Source organism: Sminthopsis crassicaudata, chromosome 2, assembly GCF_048593235.1.
Source record: "Sminthopsis crassicaudata isolate SCR6 chromosome 2, ASM4859323v1, whole genome shotgun sequence".
Classification (NCBI taxonomy): Eukaryota; Metazoa; Chordata; class Mammalia; order Dasyuromorphia; family Dasyuridae; genus Sminthopsis; species Sminthopsis crassicaudata.
The window spans coordinates 644726991-644746564 of NC_133618.1; positions in this window are offsets into that span (position 1 = coordinate 644726991).

Here is a 19574-nt window from a genome sequence, read left to right on the forward strand (position 1 = left end):
ACCTGGAAAATAAATCTAGGTGAGACAATCTAAGAAATACTAGAGTATCTGAAAACAATAATTATTATTATATAGACTTCTTAAAAACCATGATAAAAAAAAAGAGCATAGACATTATCTGTCAGGAAATTATGGAAGAAAACTGCCTGGATTTTCTAGATACAGAAAGTAGAATAGTCATTTAAAATATTCACTGTTCACTTCCTGAAAGAAACTCTAAAATGAAAACTTCAAGAAACATTGTAGTTAAATGTAAGAATTATCAAGTGAAGGAGAAAATAATTCAAGCAGCTAGAAGGAAACAATTCAAATATTGAGCAACCACAATCAAAGCAAAGTAGGACTTAGCAGCTTCACTTTAAAGGAACAAAGGGCATGGAATATGATATCCTAAAAGGCAAAGGGAATTGAATTGCAGCCAAGAATCAAATAATGAGCAAAATTGAGCATCATCAGGGGAAAAAAAATAGACATTCAATGAAGCAGTTGAATTTCATTTATTTCTGATAAAAAAAAAAGACTAGATCTGAATAGAAGTTTTGATCTCTAAATACAGAACTCAAGAAAAGCATAAAAAGGTAAAAAGAAAAGAAAATATAACATTCTTTTGAAAGTTAAAAAGCTTATATTCCTATATGGGAAGATGATATGTTTACCTCTTGAGAATTGTATCTCTGTTAAGGGTATACTTAAAAGGTATGAGTATAATTTGATTTTATTGAGATGATATAAAAAGAATGGAGAGGAGGAAAATGATTCTAGAATTAAAATGTGGTAAATGACATCTCATAAAGAGGCAAAAAAAAAGACCTTTTAAAATTGAGGGAAATAAGGAAGGGGAATGAGCAATTTTTGGATCTTACTCTCATCAGACTTGGCTCAAAAGGAGAATATCAGACACATTTAGCTTCATAGAGAAGCTTATCTCATCCAATAAGGAAATAGGAGGAGAAAGGTAAAAGGAAAGGGGAAGGCTAATAGAAGGGAAAACAAGTAGAAGAGGAAAGGTAAAAGAAAGGGGGAAAAACTGCAAAAGGGGAGGGTTGTTTGAGGGAAGGAATGGTCAGAAGCAAAACACTGGGGAGGAGTAAAATGGGGAAAAGCAAGATAAAAATAGAACTGGGGAAAAACAGGAATTACAGAGTTAGTAATGTTATCTGAATGTGAATGGGATGAACTCTCCCATAAAACAGAAATGGATAGCAGACTGGATTAAAAGCCAGAATCCTATAATTTATTGTTTACAAGAAACACATTTAAAGCAGAGTGATACATGCAGAGTTAAAGTAAAAAAGAAAAAAAAAAAAAATAGGGATAGGAAACCTGACCTCAGATCAAGCAAAAGCAAAAATAGACCTAATCAAGAGATAAGGAATGAAACTACATCCTACTTAGATATGAAATACCAATACTAAACATATATGTATCAAATGGTATAGCATCCAAATTCCTAGAGAAGAAGTTAAGAAAGCTGCAAGAAGAATTGCACAGCAAAAATATAATATTGAAGAATCTCAACATTGCTCTTTCAAGATTAGATAAGTCTAACAACAAAATAAATAAAAAGAAATTAAGAAGGTAATTAGAATTCTAGAAAAAATAGGTATGATAGGCTTTTGGAGAAAATTGAATGGAAACAGAAAGGAATATACCTTTTTTTCTTGGGAGTACATGGACTCTATACAAAAATTGACAATATATGAAATCATAAAAACTGAAAATCAAATGCAGAAAAGCAGAAATAGTAAATACATTTTTTTTCAGATCATGATGCAATAAAAAATTACATGCAATAAAAGGCCAGGGGGAAATAGACCAAAATATATTGGAAACTAAATAATCTAATCCTAAAAAATGAGTGAGTAAAACAACAAATCATACACACAATCAATTTCATCTAAGAAAATGACAATAATGAGACTAATGTCCCTAAAATTTGTGGGATGCAGCTAAAGCAGTTATTAGGTGAAATTTTATATTTTTAGATACTACTTTGCATTAAATAGAGAGAGAACAATGAATTAGGCATGCAACTATAAAATCCTACAAAAGGAACAAATTGAAAAACCCCTATTAAATATCAAATTTGAAATTCTGAAAAAAAAATAATAAAATTAAAAGTTAAAAAAAAACATATTGAATTAATAAATAAAACTAAAAGTTGGTTTTATGAAAACAACAACAACAACAACAACAACAACAACAAAATATATAAGCCTTAGTAAGTTTGATTAGATAAAGGAAAGAAGAAAATCAAATTGTTAGTGGAATGTCCGGACTAGTTTTGTAGAGGATCTCTGGATGGCCCGTGATGTTAGATGGAGAAATGATAAAAGCAGGAGAGCCACCACAAGAACGGTCAAAGATAGAGTCTATAGTCTGGAGTCTGGATTCTGGAGTCTGGAATTTCCTTTATTTTAAGTCCTCTCAGCCATTAAATAGCTTAGTATGATTATATTACTACAGCACACTGAGCATGTGCCAACTGTAGAACCATTACATCACCATATGAAAAAAATGCAAATGAAGATTGCCTTGTTGTGCTAGACCTAAAACTATACTAGAAGACAGTGGTCATTAGAACCATTTGATACTGGCTAAGAAAAAGAGTATTAGATAAGTAGAATAGGTTAGGATCACAAGACAAATATCTAGCATTTGACAAACTCCCAACCTCCAGCTTTGGGGATAAGAACTCAGTATATGATAAAAACTTCTGGGAAAACTGGAAATTAATGTGGCAGAAACTAGACACTGACACACACCTAACACTGTATACCAAGATAAGATTGAAATGGGTACATGATCTAGACATAAAAAAGTGATAATATAGCAAATTAGATAATATAGACAAATTAGTATAATCCATGCATATGTTTTGAAAATACAAAGCTGTAATAAAAAAATAAATAAATAAATAAATAATCCTTGAATAATGAAAAAATTAATACATTATGATGTATTAAAAGTGTTCAGTTCTCAGGATATAGTCTGATAGTATCACAAATTCTGTTCTCATCAAAATCTTTGTATTGTGTTCAGATCTGGGGGCCACAGTTAGAGAAAAACACTGATAAATTGGAGACTTTCCAGAAGGCATGAATCAGCATGATGAAGACCCTTGAGTTTATGTGATATGAAACTCAATAGAAAGGTATATTTAATCTGGAAATAAAATAAGGCACAGGGAAAACAAGAGGATTTTTCAAATATATGGTGACTATTGGGTAAAATAGAGATTAGCTTTTTGTTTGGACCATAAAGGTAAAATCCAGAAAAACATCTGGAAGTTGCAAGAAGAGGCAAATTTGAGCTTGAGGTCCAGTAACCAAACAACAGCTTCCTAACAATTCTAGATGTCCCAAAGTCTCCTTCTGAAAGAATGTCAGAACCTTAGGATTATGTATTGGGTATGCTATAATGGAGATTCCTTTGAAATATGGGTTAAATTAGATGACCTGAAATGCCCTCCAATTCTCAAATTTCCAAAATAAATGCAGTAAAATGCTTATGCATAGTGGTGAAAGATGGGGAAAGTCCACAAAATTATCTCTGTCTTGGTTCTCATTAAGACAGAAAAATAATTTATTTTTAAAATCCCTAATCACTACTTTTTATCCTTTTCCCTAACTTCTTATCTCCCAGTATTCTTACATCAACCTTGATATCAAAACCTCCTTGGGAACCTTTGTTTGAGATAAAGCATTTTTATCTTACTATGAATTTAAACCACTACATCACTTCTCTGAGGGAGCATTTGCATTTCATTTTCTTTTTTCATTGCAAAATGAAAAGCTTAGTCTCTGTGGAAGAAATGCCAGTATCAGGAAACCTATGGGTGAAATACTTCAAAGGGAGTCTTCCTTTGGACCCCTGAGATCATACTTATATTGGTTCTGATTCCCTATAATTTAGAAAGCAGTTAAGGCTTGCCAATTCTAACCCACATGGGAAGGTAACAAGAAATAAATTTTCCTTTATCTGGGAACCAAGAGATATGCTTTATTCTTTTCTGTCCATTTTGCCTTGGGAGCTCCTGCCTGTTGACATTCCTGTCATGAGGCAAGTAAAATCCATTCCTGTCAGCTCCTTGATAAATATTCATGCTTAGGTTCTTGGGGGGTAGGGGGGTTGAGTGATCCATGGATCATCTCAACCTGTCTACTTTGACAAAGTGATGACTTCCTTTGAATCTAATCCTGGATAGTGTTTTCTGGTGAAAGAAAATAGTGTTTGCAATGTCTACCGAAATTGTGGGCTTCTAGGTGGGCTCTTGTTTCAAAACAAAAACCTAATTACTTCTAAAGCAGACAACAAAGAAAGAAGTACATACAAGTCAATATTAGCAACTAGAAATGTCAACTACTTACTTCCTGTCAGTCTTAATATATTGAAAAATACATATACCTGATTTACCTTGCATTAGGAATAGATAGACTTAGTTGATTGGGGGAAAATGAAATGCAGCTTTCAAGTTTGTAAGTAATGTCCCTTTGCCCTCTAACTGCATTTTTGAGATAGAATAAATACTTGCTGAACTCTGGTCCATTTAGTTATTTCCACATTAGGGACATCACTTTCAACCTTATCACTTTCAGTAGACTTACAAATACAGATTTTAACCTTTTCAGTATTCTGCATTGCAGCAAGAGTTTAAATTCATTTCTGTCACCATTTTTTTTTCACTTTGGTAAACAAGCAACCATAGGATTTGAAATCAAGTCATATTAAAGGATGCAGAAAAGTCAAAGCAAGGAAAGATAATATTTTATCACACTAGAGTACTAGGATTCTGAGAAGATATTTCTATGGACCCAGATTTCTCCCTTAAAACTCTAAATGACCAATACCATGACAGTAAAGAATAGACTGTACCATGGCATAGCTGTGGCAGCCCTTTCATTCTTGTAAGATTTTACTTTATTAGTGATCACTTTATTTTTCTGAAATAAATGTGTGCTTATATTAAAATAATTACATTAGATTCTTAAGGTTTTTTTAACCTTCAAATTTTATGATTCCACAATTAGGTGTTTTAAATATTTTTGTTCTAGCAGCATTATAAATGTTAAACTAAATTACTTTTTCTTATATACAATGTATGTATTTTCCATTGAAATAGGGGAAATATTTATATTACTGTAGCAAAAATTAGGGAGGCTTTTGGAAATGACAGGTATGGAATACTTATAAATTAATTTATGGAATGCATAAATTTCTTAATGTTTTCATCAACTTTTATTTGCTTGATATTTTCCTACTTCAAGGAACCTTTTAACAAAACTCAAAATTATAGTATCATGATTCTTTAAAAGAAATTATTTTAACAATAAAAAATGTAACTGAAATCCATCTGCATTTGTAAAGAAAGTATCAGCCTCACTCTTTGATACTGAAAGGGTTTTAATGAAATTGACACTAATGCTTCAGAAAGGCACCTGTAACCTGCTGAGCTCAATAAGGTTGTACAATTGAAACTAGCCATGGTTGATTTTATTCAGATTTCTATTCTTGGCAACCTGATAAATAAGACCCTCATAGATAAGATCTGTGATATTGTCATGTGCTTACTATTTAAGAACACATGACACGTTAAATCAATCCTAGAATCAATTGATTGAAGAAGCCTTTTATTCAGAAACTATTCAAGTTTATCCATACATACATCTGATAGCATCTAGTGCTAAAAACTGAGTCTATCTATAGAGACCTTTGCATTTCTAGAGTTTCTATCACTCATAGGTGCATGATTACAGGGAGCATTATATCTAAAAAGGTTGCCAACACAAAACACAAGGTAAAATGTATTTGTCATTTTTATGCAAGTCAGGCAGTGTGCTAAGTGCCAGAGATATTAATATATTTCCCAAATAAAAGAATTCCTATGCTCACTGAGGTGAGAAGATAACATAAAAAGGAGAACTAAAAAAATAAGATGTATTGTAGGAGGGAGTTAGAAGGAAGAGGAACACTTAAGGACATTGTGTCAAAGTTTAGCATGTCAGAAGCAGAATTGGGAAGGAAATGAAGCTTGTTTGGCTCTGGTCCTTTTTCACTCCTGCTGTACTATGACCTTGAAACTTCTTTTTGAGCCTGAAGCTTTCTCTTCATGGCACATCTGTCCATCATTTTGGCCCTCTTCTAATACTTGTGAGTTTCTCTTCTGCATTCCATTTTATTGTACCATTTTATCCCCACAAAATCTTCAGAAGTAAGGAGTTATGATTATCCCCATTTTACAGATAAGGAAAATGAGACCAATAAACCTTAAATTATTAATGTGTCTAAATCCATATTTGGAATCAGCCATTCCTCACTCCAGAATAAGCTATCAACTGTCACCTAGTTGTCATATTGAATATTAATCTGAAGAATGATCTGGCAGTTATTCAAATACAATTGACTAAGCATTTGCCAGATATTAGGTTTTAACTAGCTGGGATTATAAAGATAGAAAAAGAAATCAGTCTTTGCTATCAAGTAATTTATACTTCATATTATTGGATAAATCTAAAGATAGAGAAAGAGGAAAGAGTTTGAAGCAATATTTTCAGAAAAAAGTTGATGAGAGCCTGATGGAAATGGTCAATGGAAGTATAAAAATAAAAATACATATTGAAGGTAAAGTGAAAAGGTCATTAAGAATTATAAGGATGCTGAATTAGGATGTTGCAGATGTGAAGACAATGGAATAATTTATGCTCCCAAAGAACTTATATTCTTTTGGAAAGAACACATTGATAAATGCACTGTCATGCACAATAGATGTGAGGAAATGGTGATAATGTAGAGAGAGTGGGGGGAAAATAAACTGATTTTATGTAGAAGGTATGGAAATTAGGGGTAATAAGATGTGAAGATTATGAAAGAATACCTTCCATGAGCCAGATTTGAGAGGAATAGTGGTTGCAAAACATATAATATTGAATTAGAGGTATGAGTAATAAATAACTTGAAGGCGTTGTTTTATTTTTTAAAATAAAGATTAAAAAGTTGCTAATATAGTTGCATTTCTTTTATTGTTTGCTTGTATTTTATTTTCTTTCTTTTTTTCCCCTTTTTGATCTGATTTTTTTTTGTGCAGCAAGATAACTGTATAAATATGTATGCCTATATTGGATCTACATATAATTAACCATGTTTAACATATATTGGATTACTTCCCATCTAGAGTAGGGCATGGAGGAAATTGAGTGGGGTAGAAATTGGAACATAAGGTTTGCGAGGATCACTGTTAAAAAATTATCCTTGCATGTTTTGAAAATAAATAGCTTCAATGTGTATGACATAGACATGGCACTGACACCTAAACAAGGTAGGACAAAAACAGAGAAAGAAAACTATACAACAATCCCCCTAATGAATATTAATGCAAAAATCTTAAAAAATATATTAGCAAAGAGATTATAGAAAATCATTTTGAGTAAGATTTATACAAGGAATGCCGGGCTAGTTCAATATTAGGAAAATATTAGCTTAATTAACTATATCAATACTCAAATTAACTCAATGAACAAAATTATTATTTCTATAGATGCATAAAAAGCATCCATTCCTATTAAAAAAAACACTAGAGAATATAGGAACAAATGGACTCTTCCTTAAAATAGTAAGTAGCATCTATATAAAACCATTAGTAAGCATCATATGTAATGGGGATAAAATGGAACCAGTCCCAATAAAATCAGGAGTGCAACAAGGTTCCCTACTATCACTATAACTATTACTATTCAATAGTGTATTAGAAATGCTAGCTTTGGCAATAAGAGATGAAAAAGAGATTAAAGGAATTAGAGTAGATAATGAAGAAACCAAATTATCACTCTTTGTAGATGATGGTATACTTAGAGAATCCCAGAGAATCAACTAAAAAAACTATTAGAAATAATCCAGACCTTTAGCAAAGTTTCAGAATACAAAATAAATCCACAGAAATCATCAGCATTTTTATACATCACTAACAAAATCCAACAATAAGAATAACAAAGAGAAATAACCATCAGTAGTATAAAATGTTTGGGAATCTATCTGCCAAAGGGAAAGTCAGGAACTAATGTTTTAATCTCTTAACAAAATTAATGCAGACAAGATTAGAAGGGAAGCAATAAACTGGGAACACATTTTTTATACTCAAAGGCTCTGATAGAGACCTCATTTCCACAACATATAGAGAACTGACTCAAATATAGAAGAAATTAATTCTCCAACTGATAAATGGTCAAAGGATATGAACAGACAATTTTCAGATGAAGAACTTGAAACTAGTTCTAGTCATATGAAGAGTTGCTTCAAATCATCATTGGTAAGATAAATGCAAAGACAACTCTGAGTTACCACTACACACCTGTCAGGTTGGCTAAGATGACAGGAAAATATAATAAAGAATGTTTTAGGGGATGTGGGAAAACTGGGACACTGATACATTGTTGGTGGAAAAGTAAATGAATCCAACCTTTCTGGAGAGCAATTTGGAACTATACTCAAAGGACTATCAAACTGTTCATACTCTTTGATCTGGCAGTGTTTCTACTAGGCCTGTATCCCAAAGAGATTTTAAAGGAGGGAAAGGGAACCACATGTGCAAAAATATTTGTGGCAGGCATCTTCTTAGTGGCAAGAAACTAGAAACTGAGTGGATGCCCACCAATTGGAGAATGGCTGAATAAGTTATGGTATGTACATGTCATGGAATAGTATTGTTCTATAAGAGATGACCAGAAGGATGATTTCAGAAAGGTCTGGAAAGACTTACACGAACTGATGCTAAGTGAAATGAGCAGAACCAGGAGATCATTATACATAGTAATAAGAATACTATACAATGACCAATTCTGATGGACATACCTCTCCTCAACAATGAGATGATTCAAACCAGTTCCAATTGTGCAGCAATGAAGAGAGCCACCTATGCCCAGGGAGAGCAGTGAGGGAATTGAGTATGGACCACAACATAGCATTCTCAATATTTCTGATGTTGTTTGCCTGCATTTTTGTTTTCCTTTTCAGTTTTTTTTTCTTTCTTTCTGATCCAATTTTTCTTGTGCAGCAAGATAACTTTATGGAAATGTATTCATATATTGGATTTAACATATATTTTAAGATATATTGTAATACCTGCCTGCTATTTTCTAAGTACTGTGTTAGGTGCTAGAAATACAAAAGAAGACAAAAGCTAGTCCCTGCCCTCTAGCTCATTGTCTAATGGGGGGAAAATTTACTTAAAAATATTGAAGAGCTTCAGAGGCATAGTGTCTTTGATCATGTCCTAGAGTGGAGGTTCTGGTAATTAGCATCATATGATTCATCTCCACTCTCTCAAATATAGAAATATATGAGTGGAAAAAAAAACAATAAATTTATCATCACCTGGATGAACTGGGTTCAAATCCTCATTTTGTCATTTTCTATTTGTATGAGTTTGCTTAATCTCTTTGGGTTTCAGCTTTCTTATATATAAAATGAGGGTGATCTAATCTATAATCTCTGAAGTCCCTTACATTATAAACCTTTGGTTTCCTTGTGTTTATAATTTCTTACCTCATGCAATTTTAGTATATTTAAATACCAAAGGTTGTTTTTAATGGTTAGTCTTCAATATCTGGCACTCCATTCTTTCTCACTCTTTATCATTATAAAGAGTTGCATTATGGATATTTCAGGATATAACATGTCTTTATTTTTGTCTTTGACTTCATTAGGATATATGCTGAATTTGTGAGATGCTTTAGACAAAGGGTATAGATAGTTTATTCACTATGGTTGCGTAATTCCTATTAAAGTAAAGCTTCTATTTTCTGAGAATTACAATGATCTTGAAAATACTGGAAAACATTGTCTCTACATAGAAATGCAAGTTGAATAATTTTGTTATAATTAGTGATGGGACACCTAGTCTTAAAACCTGACTAAACTATTATAGTCATTATTAATGCATACATCATATCTCCTTATATTAACTTATTTAATCAGATGCATTTATGCAAAATTATGTGGGTATCTTTTATGAAGTCAAAAGTTCAGCAAATTTAAATATTTATAAGTATTTTCTTATATCTTTCTTAGTTTAACTAATAAAACTAATAAACTAATAAAAATATATTTGAAAGCAATATGGCCCTCTCTCCTAAAAATACATTTTTTAAAAAAATATATTTTCTCTGATTAGATATTATGGGAAAATCTACATCTTTTTAGAAAAGTTTTTTTTTTTCAATTTCTGAGACTCCAGTGAAATATTCACATAAGTATATATATATGTATATATGTATATATGTATATATGTATATATGTATATATAATACATAGTCCAGAGTTATGATTACTGCCATGTTTTTAATTATTTTGATTGGTGATTCTAATCTCTGTTTAAAAAAAAAAAAAGTGGTCATATAGAGAACGCTAAGGAAAGAACTCCTTTGCTCATCAGGAAAGAGTTCATCCCTTGAGCATAGTGTCCTTAAAAAAAAAAAAAAAAAAATACACAATATTTTCCATAAAACTAGAAAATCAATTTGTTCTTAGCAAGTCAGAGAGAAGTATATTTCAAGTTTGGAAAATATTAGAACTATACTTTCGAGTAGTCTCTAGCTAGTTTTCTTCTATTTAAAAATAGAATTGCATGATAGTAAATCATTCTTTAGTAAGAAGAAAAGAGGAAGTAAAATTAGAATGACTTATCAAAGAGGTTATTATGGAAAAAATCAACTAAGGCTATTCATGAGCATGATTATAATGTCTGTGTTTTTCCATTATTCCTCTTGCTCACCCTATGAACCATAATTCCATCAGTCCTTATGCAAATATTTGTTATTGTGAGCAGCCAAGTGACAATTTGTAAACCAGCTATTCAACATTTGCCCTCTATCTGCTTAGGCAAGGCTACTAAGATATACATGAATGATTGTTACTGATCTTTTTTTCTGAGCACTCGGTAGACCTTTTGTTTTATGTTTTTTGTTATAGAGAATTTCTAGCTAGCTGCAATCCTTATGATGCAGGACTAACTATCTTCACAAGGAGTTATTCTTGGCAACATGGTAGATATGAAGAATAATAAGATATGTTCGCTGGCTTCCAGGATATTATATTTTAATTGGAAGGACAAAAAATATATGACAGACATATAGACAGACAGATCGATGTAAAAAGTTTACAATGCTGGGATATGAATTATATATACTTATAGTTAATAATTCACTTGAGTCTCAGAAATAGAAAAATACTCAGGAAAGGTATAGACTTTCCAATAATAAGTAATCAGAAAAAAAGAAACAAATATGTAACTTTTTGGAAAGTGCAGAGAGGATCTTTTTGTATTTGAAAGACAAAAAACATGTAAAACGTATGAAGTTTTATTAGTTGAACTAAGAATAACATAAGAAAAATGCATGAATCATTGGATTTGCTGAAATCTGAAGTTCAAAAAAAAAATATCCAATTCTGTAATTTCTTTTTCAAAGGGCATGAATACTTTAGTCACTTTTCATGTATATCAGAAAGTACAAAAATGATACAAATAAGTAAGTGCTATGATAATGCTGATAAGACATCATAAAATGATAGTTTAGTCATGTTATATTTCATGGATGAAGTGACAGAAATATGAGTGGGAATTTGAAGGAGTAGTATAAACTTAGTAGGTGCAGTGGGTAAAAAGAATCTTTCAAGCAGAGCAAATAGAGTGAGTCAAATACAGGGGAAAGAAACAATAAAAGATATGTTGGAAACCAGGTATAGATTTACCTTACTGAAACAAATAGTTTATATTGGGGGAAAAGTAGAATGGAGTTATGATACAGGTCTTAAATTCCAGGCTATTGAGTTGAGATTTTATTTTATTTTTTCTGGAGACCCATACAAGGATTTAGATAAGTAAAGTTCTTTGAAGAAAGTATTATAAGAGGAAGACAAGGTGTATGTCCACATTTCTAGAGAATGAAAAGTTAGACAATCTCACATTGCCAAGTAGTTTTATAGAGGAAAAAAAGAAAATCTCCTATGTGCAAACATTTAAGAAATCTGAATGTTATTTCTGAAGAATGTGAATGTACAACATTTTTCTACTGACAGTGAGCATGACAATCAAATATCTCACTCACCCTCATTCACAATGTAAAAATTATTAATTTCATGTTAATTACATAGGAAAATGCTACAGATTGAAGAGTAAATAGAGAATATTCAACTAAAGATCTTAAAAAAAAACTTCATGATTTGCCCTAAAATGGGCATTATAATTCTATCTTAATTAGCAGGAACACAAGCTGGGATCTGATCTCAAGGGTAGTACAAAACTGTATTGTAGATTGGCACCACTGGGTGTCTAGGTAGATGGTGAAAACTACAGTTAAACAAGAAATAGTAGGTTGTCAAAGGAAAACTGGGAAATTGACAAAGGTAAGCAATGGAGTGAGAAGAGTAGTATTGAATCTGGAAAAGAAACAGTGGGTAAATATCTTAGAAGGTAAAAAACAAAGCATAAATAGCATACTATTATTTATGTGAGATAAATGGTGGGAAGAAAGGGTATGTCTAAATTGATCATTTGCTGCAAAGGAAAGATGATCAACAAAAAAAAAACAAAGAACATGGGAAATAACAAAGGCTTTTGAACAAAACTGCCAGAAGACAGGGAAAATCCAGCATAAGGAAGAAAAGGAATTTTTTAAAGGTTTAGATAATTTTTAATGCTGAGGCAACTTGAGTTTGTCAGATATTCACTTCCCATAAGATAAGAACAATCCAAAGGAGAATCTATTTTTGAGGCAGCCCATTCCAATTTTTTAATAACTCCAATTATTCAGAATGTTTTTTCTTATACCCTAATTTTTCCTCTTTGTAAGTTTCATTCATTATTCTTACTTCTGAGACCAAATTCTTCCTTCTGAAGCCAAGTAGAATAAGACTATCCATCAACCCCTTTCCAGGTGATGAGAGACTAAAGTGTGCAATAGCATTACTGTCCTTTAAGTCAAGAAGGCAGAATGAGTCTTAAAGATTTGAATGAAGTGTGTAATTTATACAATTGGCCTATTTGAGTCACCGAATTATTGATTCCTAGGATTAACACAAAGCTTCTAATTTTCTCCTCTTAAGAGGAATTCTCCAACAAAAAATGATGATAATTAAGACACAGATGAATAAAAAAATTTTTTTTTGTGATTAATTGGGCCTTCTAATAGCTATTGGGCAGAATAAAACTTAGTAATTTCAGTGAAAAGCTAATGTATGATGAGAACAAAAGAAGACTGTCAGAATAGTTTTAGAAAAACTCAACCCTACCATATGCTGAGAAGACTTAAACAATTACAGTTAAGAGGGGCGGAGCCAAGATGGCAGAGAAGATACATGCCACTGTGTAAGCTCCTTTCTTCCCTCACAACCAAGTAAATTTAATCAGCCTCTGAAATAGCATTGGACTGATAGAATCCACAAGGACTGGAAGCACCACTTACCAGCTGAAGAGAATCTGAAGTTTCAGCAGGAAAGGTCAGCTCCCAGGGGCGGAAGAAGAGAGGCCAGTGCACACCATGGGGTAGTGGAACACTGTGCCAGTTGCTGCTGGGGAGGGCTCTGGGATCAGAGAATCCACCGAGATAAAAGAATCAGGCACAGGCTGTTAGCTCTTCTCTGCTTATAAAAGAGCAGTTCAGAAGGGAAACATAAGCCACTATAAAATTTAAAACTAGATTGGATCTTCCCGGATCCCAGGGGTGACTCAGCAGATCTCGGCAGTGGGGCGTGGCCGACATAGGCAATCCAAGCTTTTACCTCTGGGAAGTTAAGAGATTGAAGAGTGGGTGGGGCGGTAACTCATAGTGCCTGGCTTGGCTGGGATAAATAGACCAAAAAGTAATTGGAAACTGAATAATCTCAACTTAAAGAATGACTGGGTGAAAGAGCAAATTATAGAAACAATTAATAATTTCACCCAAGATAATGACAATGATGAGACATCATACCAAAATCTGTGGGATGCAGCTAAAGCAGTAATAAGGGGAAATTTTATATCTTTAGAGGCTTATTTGAAGAAAATAGAGAAAGAGAAGATTAACGAATTGGGCTTGCAACTTAAAAGGCTAGAAAAAGACCAAATTAAAAACCCCCAACCAAAAATTAACCTTGAAATACAAAAATTAAAAGGAGAAATCAATAATATTGAAAGTAAAAAAAAAAAACTATTGAATTAATAAATAAAACCAAGAGTTGGTTTTATGAAAAAGCCAATAAAATAGATAAACCTTTGGTAAATCTGATCAGAAAAAATAAAGAGGAAAATCAAATTGTTAGTCTTACAAATGAAAAGGGGGATCTTTCCACCAATGAAGAGGAAATTAGAGAAATAATAAGGAGTTACTTTGCCCAACTTTATGCCAATAAATTTGATAACTTAAGTGAAATGGATGACTTCCTCCAAAAATATAGGCTCCCGAGATTAACAGAGGAGGAAATAAATTGCTTAAATAGTCCCATTTCAGAAAAAGAAATAGAACAAGCTATTAATCAACTCCCCAGGAAAAAATCCCCTGGACCAGATGGATTTACATGTGAATTCTACCAAACATTTAAAGAACAATTAGCCCCAATGCTATATAAACTATTTGAAAAAATAGGGAATGAAGGAGTCCTACCAAACTCCTTTTATGACACAGACATGGTACTGATACCTAAACCAGGTCGATCGAAAACTGAGAAAGAAAATTATAGACCAATTTCCTTAATGAATATTGATGCTAAAATCTTAAATAAGATATTAGCAAAAAGACGTCAGAAAATCATCCCCAGGATAATACACTATGATCAAGTAGGATTCATACCAGGAATGCAGGGCTGGTTTAATATTAGGAAAACTATTAGTATAATTGACCATATTAATAATCAAATTAATAAAAACCATATGATCATCTCAATAGATGCAGAAAAAGCATTTGACAAAATCCAAACATCCATTCCTACTAAAAACTCTTGAGAGTATAGGAATAAATGGATTATTCCTTAGAATCATCAGGAGCATATATTTAAGACCTTCAATAAGCATAATATGCAATAGAAATAAACTGCAACCTTTCCCAGTAAGATCAGGAGTGAAACAAGGTTGCCCACTATCACCATTACTATTCAATATAGTACTAGAAACGCTAGCCTCGGCAATAAGAGCCGAGAAAGAGATTCAAGGAATTAGAGTAGGAAATGAGGAAATCAAACTATCACTCTTTGCAGATGACATGATGGTATACTTAGAGAACCCCAAAGACTCTGCTAAAAAGCTATTAGAAATAATTCAGAATTTTAGCAAAGTGGCAGGATACAAAATAAATCCACATAAATCCTCAGCATTCTTATATATCACCAACCAAATGCAACAGCAAGAGATACAAAGAGAAATTCCATTCCAAACAAATGTTGAGAGTATAAAGTATTTGGGAATCCAACTACCAAAGAAAAGTCAGGAATTATATGAGAAAAATTACAAAACACTTGCCACAAAAATAAAGTCAGATTTAAATAATTGGAAAGACATTCAGTGCTCTTGGATAGGCCGAGCGAATATAATAAAGATGACAATACTCCCCAAACTAATCTATTTATTTAGTTCTATACCAATCAGACTCCCAAGAAACTATTTTAGTGACCTAGAAAAAATAACAACAAAATTCATATGGAAGAATGGTCAAGAATTGCAAGTGAACTAATGAAAAAAAAGTCAGAGGAAGGTGGTTTAAGTGTACCTGATCTAAAGCTATATTATATAGCAGCAGTCACCAAAACCATTTGGTACTGGCTAAGAAATAGAACGGTAGATCAGTGGAACAGATTAGATACAAAGGACAAAAAAGGGTACATATCTAGCAATCTAATCTTTGACAAACCCAAAGATACCAACATTAGGGACAAAAATTCATTACTTGGAAGAAACTGTTGGGAAAACTGGAAATTAGTATGGCAGAAATTAGATATGGACCCACACTTAACACCATATACCAAGATAAGATCAAATCCATGATTTAGGCATAAAGAATGAGATCATAAATAGATTAGAGGAACAGGGAATAGTCTACCTCTCAGACCTGTGGAGGAGGAAGGAATTTATTACCAGAGGAGAATTAGAGATCATTATTGATCACAAAATAGAAGATTTTGATTACATCAAAGTAAAAAGTTTCTGTACAAACCATACTAATGCAAACAAGATTAGAAGGGAAGTAACAAATTGGGAAACTATTTTTAAAAGGAAAGGTTCTGACAAAGGTCTCATTTCCAAAATATATAGAGAACTGACCCTAATTTATAGGAAACCAAACCATTCTCCAATTGATAAATGGTCAAGGGATATGAACAGACAGTTCTCAGATGATGAAATTGAAACTATTTCCACTCATATGAAAGAGTGTTCCAAATCACTACTGATCAGAGAAATGCAAATTAAGACAACTCTGAGATACCACTACACACCTGTCAGATTGGCTAAGATGACAGGAACAAATAATGATGAATGTTGGAGGGGATGTAGGAAAACCGGGACACTGATGCATTGTTGGTGGAGTTGTGAAAGAATCCAGCCATTCTGGAGAGCAATTTGGAACTATGCCCAAAAAGTTGTCAAACTGTGCATACCCTTTGATCCAGCATTGCTGTTATTGGGATTATATCCCAAAGAAATACTAAAGAGCGGAAAGGGACCTGTATGTGCCAAAATGTTTGTGGCAGCTCTTTTTGTTGTAGCTAGAAACTGGAAGTTGAATGGATGTCCATCAATTGGAGAATGGTTAGGTAAATTGTGGTATATGAAGGTTATGGAATATTATTGCTCTGTAAGAAATGACCAGCAGGATGAATACAGAGAGGTTTGGAGAGAATTACATGAACTGATGCCGAGTGAAATGAACAGAATCAGAAGGTTGCTGTACACTTCAACAACAATACTATATGAGGATGTATTCTGATGGAAGTGGATATCTTCTACATAAAGAAGATCCAACTCACTTCCAGTTGATCAATGATGGACAGAAATAACTATACACAGAGAAGGAACACTGGGAAGCAAATGTAAATTGTTAGCACTACTGTCTATATACCCAGGTTACTTATACCTTCTGAAGCTAATAATTAATGTGCAACAAGAAAATTGGATTTACACACATATATTGTATCTAGGTTATATTGTAACACATGTAAAATGTATGGGATTACCTGCCATCGGGGGGAGGGAGTGGAGGGAGGGAGGGGATAATTTGGAAAAATGAATAAAAAAAATTTTTTTTTAAATTACAGTTAAGCAAACAAACACAAAAAGTTGCTGTATTGGTTCTTTAAACTTGAGAAAGGTGACAAAAATAAAAAAAAAAAAACCACTAATAGAATTTCTGATGTTTGATTTTTCTCAACAGGAAACCAGAAAACCAGAATAAACAGGATCAAAAATAATTCAAAATCAAAATTAGCTGGGAAATAATAGGAGATAATCTAGACATTTTAAAATCAAATAATTATCATAATGCATACTAAGTGTAAAGCACTGAAATCAGATCTTGTTGATCTAGATAAAATTCATCTCAGAGTTCTAATGAAATTGAGAGATATGACCCAAAGACTAAACAAAGTAAAATTTTAAAGAAAGAAGCACAGTGTAAATTCCAAAAATGCTCCAATTTCTCAACGATCTTGATCTCAATGTTTTCCTCTATGAATGTGGATCCCATATTCTTTACAACTTACATTGTCATGAAGATCTTCTGAGTCTTAACAATGAATAATTTTTTAGACCAATTATAAATGAATCTTTCCAGTTTCAGGTAGGAACATTCACTAGTCATAGGCATTCAATTCATCATTGACTCCATATTCAAAGTTTTATCATTTTGTTATACATTTCCAGAGACTGTGCTTTACAAAGAGAATATTTAAGAATTGAAAGTCAAGATATATTATATGAACATACACACACACAAATCCAATTAAAAAATTAAAAAAAAAAACATATTTAGGAAGTCACAATTTTTACTATGACAAGAATTTAAAATAGAAGAAAATATTAATTATTATCAAAGATGTAATTTTTATTACAAAGCTTTTTAGAACATAAACAAGAAAAAATCAATGCACTTAATATGAAAAAGGTAACTCAATTGGAAAAACTATTTCATATTTATAAAATAAAAAGTTGATGTAAAGTAATTCTAGAGAATTGACAGAAATGAAAGATAAAGTAATTTGATAATGGGCAATCAAAAGTAATGAACAGTTTTAAAGAAAAGAATTAGCAATAATCAAATAACAGCCAACAAGTTGTGCTAGTTGGTATGCAGGAGCTTACTAATAAATGCTTCTGTGCTGCAAGAGAAATAGTGATTTTAACATGAACATTTGATATGCTGCTTGATTTTTGACAATTCAAGGAGAAATATAGGAACAGAAGAAATGTCTGTATACAATGTCCATTTACCAGACCAAGGTCTTTGTTACTTTCAGTCATAAAGGTTTATGGAAGATAATGGTAAAATTTAGTTTGTGAGAAAAATTCATTTTTTCTGGATGTTATATAACTTTATTTTTGTTCCTTTTTATTTAATAGCACTTTTTCCAATTACATTTCAAGACAAATTTTTGCATTGATTTTTACAAGATTTTTGAGTTTCAAATTTTCTTCTTCCCTCCCCCTTCCCAAAAGCAGCTAGCAATTTGAAATAGATTAAACACGGGATGTCATGTAAAACATATTTCTATATTAGTCATACTTGTGAAAGATGAAACATAGCAAGAGATAAAAGGCATGAAAAACAATAAAGTGAAAAAACATGTTTCAATTTGCATTCAGAGTACGTTTATTCTTTTTCTGGTCATGAATAGCATTTTCCTTTATGAGTCCTTGGTTCTTGGTTTGGATCGTGTGATGCAGACAAGAACTGAGTCCTTCAAAGTGGATCATCATACCATGTTGCTGATACTGTGAAGAGTTTATTTCCTGATTCCACTTATTTCAGTTTGCATCTGTTCATACAATTTCTTTCCAGTTGTTTTGATTTTTTTCTGAATTTGCCTGTTTATTATCTCTTATTGTGCAATAGGATTTTATTATATTCATATAACACAGCTTATTCAGAAAATTTTAAGATCTTCAGATTCCTCCCCAAAACAGAACAAATTTGAACCTCAGGGCTAACATAAACTGAGGAAAGATAAAGATGACTTGGAATAGAACAAGGTCCTCCTGGCACAACCCAAGATCAGAAGAAATCCTCAAGGCCCGAGATTCACTAGTCCGAAGTGAACTCCTATTGGTTAGCTCCATGTGAGGAGCCCTGGGGGTAGCTAAGCATGGCTGGAACCTTTGTGGAAACTTCAGAAACTTTCATCTTCAGGACAATATGAGGTGTCAGAGCTCTGAGTCCAGGAAGACTGAGGAAACCTATGTCTACAAACACTTTCAGGAGGATAAAGCTTTTGAATTATGGTTTCAGCATAGAGGAGATAGTTGAAGTGAAGATAAAGGCATCATACTCCCACTAAACAATTAGTAAAGTTTACATGAATAGTTTTCATTAAAAAAAAAAAAGAACTAATAAAGAAAAAAGAAC